The sequence below is a fragment of the Lipotes vexillifer genome, unplaced genomic scaffold (assembly GCF_000442215.2).
Source record: "Lipotes vexillifer unplaced genomic scaffold, Lipotes_vexillifer_v1.1 scaffold1071, whole genome shotgun sequence".
In the NCBI taxonomy this organism is placed as follows: Eukaryota; Metazoa; Chordata; class Mammalia; order Artiodactyla; family Lipotidae; genus Lipotes; species Lipotes vexillifer.
This window is the reverse complement of record NW_006796547.1, coordinates 105,146-112,069: the sequence shown is the minus strand read 5'-3', so window position 1 is coordinate 112,069 and position 6,924 is coordinate 105,146. Positions and strand designations below refer to the sequence as shown.

At 35.4% G+C, this 6,924-nt stretch overlaps 1 pseudogene; it reads right to left on the bottom strand.

Moving 5' to 3' along the window:
- Positions 1-4,152: 4,152 nt before the first annotated feature.
- The window catches only part of LOC103084484 (ERO1-like protein alpha), a 5,605-nt pseudogene continuing 2,833 nt past the window's right edge, over positions 4,153-6,924 (bottom strand).

The following is a 6,924-nucleotide window of genomic DNA, read 5'->3' as shown; positions in this document are numbered from 1 at the left end:
TTTCTGATATAGTAATCCCAAGTGTCTAGACTGTGCCTGGCTTATAGTATGCATGCATTAAATATTCATTGAATAAACTAATATTTCTTAATTTCCAAACGTGGGAGTTTTCTAATTATCTTTTGGTTATTAAAATTTAAATCCATTGTAGTTGAAGAACCCTTCCTGTTCAATATCAACCTTTGGAAATTTGTTGAAATTTTTCAAATAGACAAGTTGTTTGCAATTGTTATGTATATGCATCATGGAAGAATATGTGTTTGTGTTTGTTGGATGCAAGGTTTAGAGACACCCATTAGTACAAAATTTAAAACAAATTTATAAATTGTTTATTAAAAATTTTTATATCCTAAGTGATTTTTTTCTATACATATTACAAATTACTAAGAAGAGGTTTTTATAATCTTCCACTATGTTTATGAATTTATTCTTCTGATAAATTTTTTGTAGTTCTGATAATTTTTGCTTTATATATTCTAATGCTATGTTGTAAGTATAATTTAAAGTTTTGAATTGTCATATTTTCCTGGTGAATTGAACGGTTTTCATTGGGCAGTGTTTTTGTTCTCTAATAATGCTTTTTGCCTTAAAGTCAATTTTGACTGATGTTAATATAGCTACACCAGCTTTCTTTCTTTCTTTCTTTCTTTCTTTTTTTTTTGGCGGTACGCGGGCCTCTCACTGTTGTGGCCTTTCCCGTTGTGGAGCGCAGGCTCCGGACGCGCAGGCTCAGCGGCCATGGCTCACGGTCCCAGCCGCTCCGCGGCATGTGGGATCTTCCCGCACCGGGGCTCGAGCCCGTGTCCCCTGCATCGGCAGGCGGACTCTCAACCACTGCGCCACCAGGGAATCCCCCGGCTTGCTTTTGAATGGGGTGCGTATCTGCTTTTCCATTTCTCTACTTTCAACTTCCTAAGCTTTAAGTGAGTTTCTGACAGCATATAGTCACATTTTGTTTTGTTTTGCTTTTTTTCCATTTTAGCAACCTTTGTCTTTTATCTAGTGCATTTAATGCAGTTATATTTAATATTAATAATTTGGATTTAAACCAGATTTGTGGACTTATCTATTTCTCATTTCTATTGGGTTTTGCCTCCTATATTTTGGAAGATCTTTTATTATATATTTAACAATTTAGGATTGTTAGGTACTTTTGCTGAATTGACTACTTTATCATTATGAAATGGCCTTTCTTTATTCCTAGTAATATCCATTGCTATAATATTTACTTAGTCTGATATTCATGGAGCCATTTCAGCTTTTTTTTTTTTTTTTCACGGTACGTGGGCCTCTCACTGTTGTGGCCTCTCCTGTTAAGGAGCACAGGCTCCGGACGTGCAGGCCCAGCGACCATGGCTCACGGGCCCAGCCGCTCTGCGGCATGTGGGATCTTCCTGGACCGGGACACGAACCCATGTCCCCTGCATCGGCAGGCGGACTCTCACCACTGCACCACCAGGGAAGCCCCATTTCAGCTTTTTTAAGTGTTTGCATGGTATATATTTTCTATTTTTTTCTTTTGTCATATCTGTGCCTTTACATTTCAAGTAGGTTTCCTATAGATAGAATATACTTGAGTCTTACTTTTTATCTAACCTGACCATCTCTACCCTTTAATTGGGATGTCATTTATACTTATTATTATTATTAATAAGATTGGATTTCCATCTATCATCTTGTTACTTTGTTTCTATATGTCTCATCTGTTCTTTGTTTCTTTTTTCTTATTTCCATTCCAATGTTTAGACTAAGTGAATTTTAAAATAATTTTTTACCTTGGCTTTTGACATTTTAGTTCTTCCTCCTCTTTTCTCTTTTTTTTTTTTTTTTTTTTATTGCTTTAGAGCCGTTCTTTCCAACAGAATTTTCTGTGAAGATGGAGTTCTATGTCTGCATTGTCCAGTATGGTAACCACTAGCCACGTATGACTATTTAAGACTTGAAGTATAGGTAGTATGACTAAGGAACTGAGTTTTTAATTTTTTTCTAATTTAAATTTTAATAGCCACATATGGCAAGCAGCTACTGTATTGGACAGTGCAGTTCAAGAGTTTACAATGTACACCATTATCTTGTCACAGTGCAAGAAACTTACAAAGACATACTTTCATTTCCTCCCTTACGTTCTTTGTGGTTTTGTTGTCACACATATTACTTCTACTTAAGCTAAAATCCCAAATGCACTTTAATTATTTTTACTTTAATCATTTATTTTTTAAGAGATAAAATTTGAGAAAAATACTTTACCAAGTATTTATCATTTTTTGCACTCTCTATTCCTTTGTGTTGATCCAAATTTTTCATGCTATTTTTTTCTGCCTGAAGAACTTCCTTTAATATTTCATCTTCTGTTTGTTTAAAATGGTCTTTAGTTGAGGTCTATCCCAATGAGGCTTTTTCTGTAAACCTACATCATTGGAAATGCCTCACAGAGTAACTGTGGTTTCCTTTACTCATAGAACTACCTGTTAGATCAGTGGGGAAGAACTATAAGACAGAGCTGCCAAGTAAACTATGAAAAACCTAACAGTCAAACTTTTTTTTAATCTTTGGTATTGGCATATCCCAACGATCTCTATGTACTGTTCTAGGGTTTGATGGCTTAGGAGTGAATACGATTTGAACCTAATACATTTTTAGAGGGTGTCAAATTCAGAACCAGGCAGATCCATCTCCTGACCCTAAACATGGTCCTAAAGTAAATTGCTTGAGGAAACTGGATCCCAAAGATTACAGGTGGGGAATTTTGAAATGTGTCCATATTCCACTGGAGATCAAAGAAGCCCAACTAAAAGAATTGTGGGCTGACTCACATGACAACCTCTTTTTGAAAGGGCTATTTTTTCTTGAAGATCATGAGTTTGGAGGAACTAAGGTGATTTGCAGTGGAAAGAATCAGAACATGTGAAATTCCTTAAAAATTTATTGACAAATAATTTTGCCTATGTTACACATAATAGAAAAAAATACACTTTGTGCAGGAAAAAAATGGTCTTTATTTCATCTTTATGTGTGACAAGTATTTTTGCTGCGTAAAAAATTCTAGGTCAACCTTGTCTTCTGCCTTGCTTAGCTGTTATAAGAAATCAGCTGTCATTATTTTCTTTGTTTTTCTGTAGTGGGGGATGGCAAACTTTCCTGGAAAGGTTCAGGTAGTCTTTTAGGTTTTGCAAGGCATATAGTCTCCATTGAAACTATTCAACTCTGCCAAGGTGGCACAGAAGCAGCCATAGCAAATACATAAATGAATGCACGTGCTGTATTCCAACTAAACTTTAGTTACAGAAACAAGAGGTGAGCCAGATTTGACCCATGGCTATAGTTTGCCAATCCCTGCTCTATATGTAACTTGTCTTTTTTTTATCTGGCTGCTTTTAGAATATTTTCTTTATCCTTGGTTTTTAGCAGTTTGATTATTATGTGCCTTGGCATGGTTTTCTTTAAGCTTATTGTGCCTGGATTTCATTGAGCTTTCAAACTTGGAATTTTTAGCCATTATTTCTTTAAATATTCGTATAGCCCCCAGCTCTTCTGAAACTTCAGTTACATGTATGTTAAACTGCTTGATATGTCTCACAGATCACTTTTACTCTGATCCTTTCTTTTTCAGTCTTTTTTTCCTCTGCTTCATTTTGAATAGTTTCTATCTCTATGTCTTCAAGCTCTCTAATCTTTTCTTCTATAGTCTATAATTTGCTATATTTCCCCTGTGTAATTTTATTCATTTTTATATTTTGATAATCCTCATTTTATTCAATATTAAACTTTAAAATTTGTGCCAAATTGTCAAAGCCTTACTTTGACTCACAATAATATTATACATATTTAAACTCAGCACAATTACAAAATAAAGTTGTTTACTTAAACAATATAGTTCTCCTCTAATAAAAATAGCTTTAGGGCTTCCCTGGTGGCACAGTGGCTGAGAGTCCACCTGCCGATGCAGGGGACATGGGGTGGTGCCCTGGTCCGGGAAGTTCCCACGTGCCGCGGAGGGGCTGGGCCCATGAGCCATGGCCGCTGGGCCTGCGTGTCCGGAGCCTGTGCTCCGCAACGGGAGAGACCACAACAGTGAGAGGCCCACGTACCGCAAAAAAAAAAAAAAAAAAAACCTTTAAATAAAAGGTTTCACTTCAAAGTTTCATTCCTATTTCACTCTTTGGCCTCCATTGTCCAGAAACAGGCACATTTCAACTCATTTCTGTAATGGATATTTTGCAACAAGTTTCTGAATTTTTCCAATTCTTTCATATTTGTATAAATTCTTTCAAATACATTGAACAATGATACTATTTCTTGCCTGTTTGGATGGATTTCATATGGGGACCCACTTTCTCGTTTATTTGCTATCAATTTCTCTGAAAACAAGACCTTCAAAGCAGTGCCCAAACACTGAGCCTGAATATTTTCCACAGTCGACATTTAAAACAACCAACATAATCCATAATTTTGGGAACATTTCTATAATGCAGCCTAAAGTGTGCCTGTTTTTTTTTAATCCTAAGGGGAAAAAAATGAATTCCATAAAAATGCAAAAGAAACAAATTTGACTTTATGAAATATTTCCAAGAGTAATTTTTGAATCTTGTTTTATGAACCTTAAACTTCATTTTCAGTGAATAGTTGGAAATCTGGGTGCCCAGAGAATGGTAGCACTTGAGATAAAGTCATTAATTCTTTTAAGTAGAGAAAATACATGTTCTTAGGCCTTCTTGGATATTCCCCTTCAGTCAAAATTCCATCAAACCCACTGGTGAAATTCTGTAATGCGTGTCCCCTTTCTTTTCCAAACAGGTATCTTGTAAAAGCTCTCTCACACTCAAACACACATTATTGCTTGCATGTAATCCAGATATGTCTGTAGTATGTCACTTCTTTTACACAGAGACCTTCTAGCCATCTGTGAAAAGTGTTCTCTTCACACTTCCCTTGACTAGAAGCCAAAATATTTAAATGTCTTTTATTGTCTGTGACTTGAAATAATTTTCTTCATAGATAATGATAGTCCCTATCTTCCAGGCATCTGGTCCATTCTAACTATGTAATGCTTAGGATTAAGAACAATCTACATATTCATTGCCAGGGTACTATATGTCATCAGCTTCATAGAGGTTGTCTAAGGAATCATCATACTTGGCCCACTGAAGAACAGTCTTCTGTGTTTCCTCATTTAGAGAGTCTTTCCAAACTCCATGTCACTGAGCTTGTTCATATTCTTCAGTGAGCTTATTGGCTTCTTCAGAATACCTGTATCTTGTGGATTTTATTTAAATTTAATTAAAACACTAAATTTTTAACATATTTAATTTTACATTTTTATTGCTTATTACACTGAACTTATTTGCTTTATCCTATAACATGCACAAAACAGTTTCACAATACCAGTATTAGTACTAACAATAAAACTACAGAATGAAGCTTTAAGAGTTCTTTGCAGTTTGTTTTGTTCTTAGAATATATCCCACTAAAGAAGGATAAAATCCTGTGTTCAAAAGTCATTTGAAATAAATCTTTCTTTTTGGTTATGTTACCGATATCATACACATTTAGGTTTGTTTGTTTTCAATTTTAGGGCTTGTCCTTTTTTTCTTTTTGGTTTAATTTATTTTTTGAATAGGTAAAATAATTACTTGATTCTAAAGTCAAAAATAAACTCAGAGGAGTCTCCCTTCCACTCCTACCCCCCAATCCCAGTTCCTCCTCCTCACCTTCTATAGGTATCCATTTTCATTAGTTTCTGGATTATCTTTCTAATGCTTCATTTTGTTCAAAGGGTAACTATCATATAACTTGTTCTGCACCTTTCCTCACACAATGTGACAATTATTCTATAGCAACATATAAAAATATTCTTCGTTATGTTTACAGCTTCATAGTATTCCATTATGTGCCATAGTTTAACTATTCAACTCCCCACTGTTGATAGTATTTGGGACATTTCTAGATTTTTTTGCCATTAAAAATAATGCCACCCACATATATACAATGGAATATTACTCAGCCATAAAAAGAAATGAAATTGAGTTATTTGTAGTGAGGTGGATGGACCTAGAGTCTGTCATACCGAGTGAAGTAAATCAGAAAGAGAAAAACAAACACTGTATGCTAACACATATATATGGAATCTAAAAAAAAAAAAAAAAAAAAAAAAAAGGTCATGAAGAACCTAGGGGCAAGACGGAAGTAAAGACACAGACCTACTAGAGAATGGACTTGAGGATACGGGGAGGGGGAAGGGTAAGCTGGGACAACGTGAGAGAGTGGCATGGACCTATATACACTACCAAATGTAAAAGAGATAGCTAGTGGGAAGCAGCTGCATAGCACAGGGAGATCAGCTCGGTGCTTTGTGACTACCTAGAGGGGTGGGATGGGGGGCTGGGATAGGGAGAGTGGGAGGGAGGGAGACGCAAGAGGGAAGAGAGATGGGGACATATATATATGTATAACTGATTCACTTTGTTGTAGAGCGGAAGCTGACACACCATTGTGAAGCAATTATACTCCAATAAAGATGTTAAAAAAAAGTAATGCCACAATGACTAACCTTGTGCACATATTATTTCAAGTTTGTGCAGTGTACTTTGAGTATAGATTTCTAGAAAATGTGATTGCTGGGTTAAAGTGTGAATGCATCTATGTGTAATTTTGCTAGATAATACAAAATTCCCTATAAAATAGGTAACTAATAAGGACCTAATGTATAGTACAGGGAACTCTACTCAATACTCTGTAATGACCTATATGGAAAAGAATTTGAACAGAAAAAGAGTGGACATATGTATATGTAGAAATGATTCACTTTGCTATACAGCAGAAACTAACATAACATTGTAACTCAACTATACTCCAATAAAAAATTAATTCAAAAAATACAAAATTCCCCTCCTTAAGGGCTGTATCATTCTACACTTCTACCAGTAG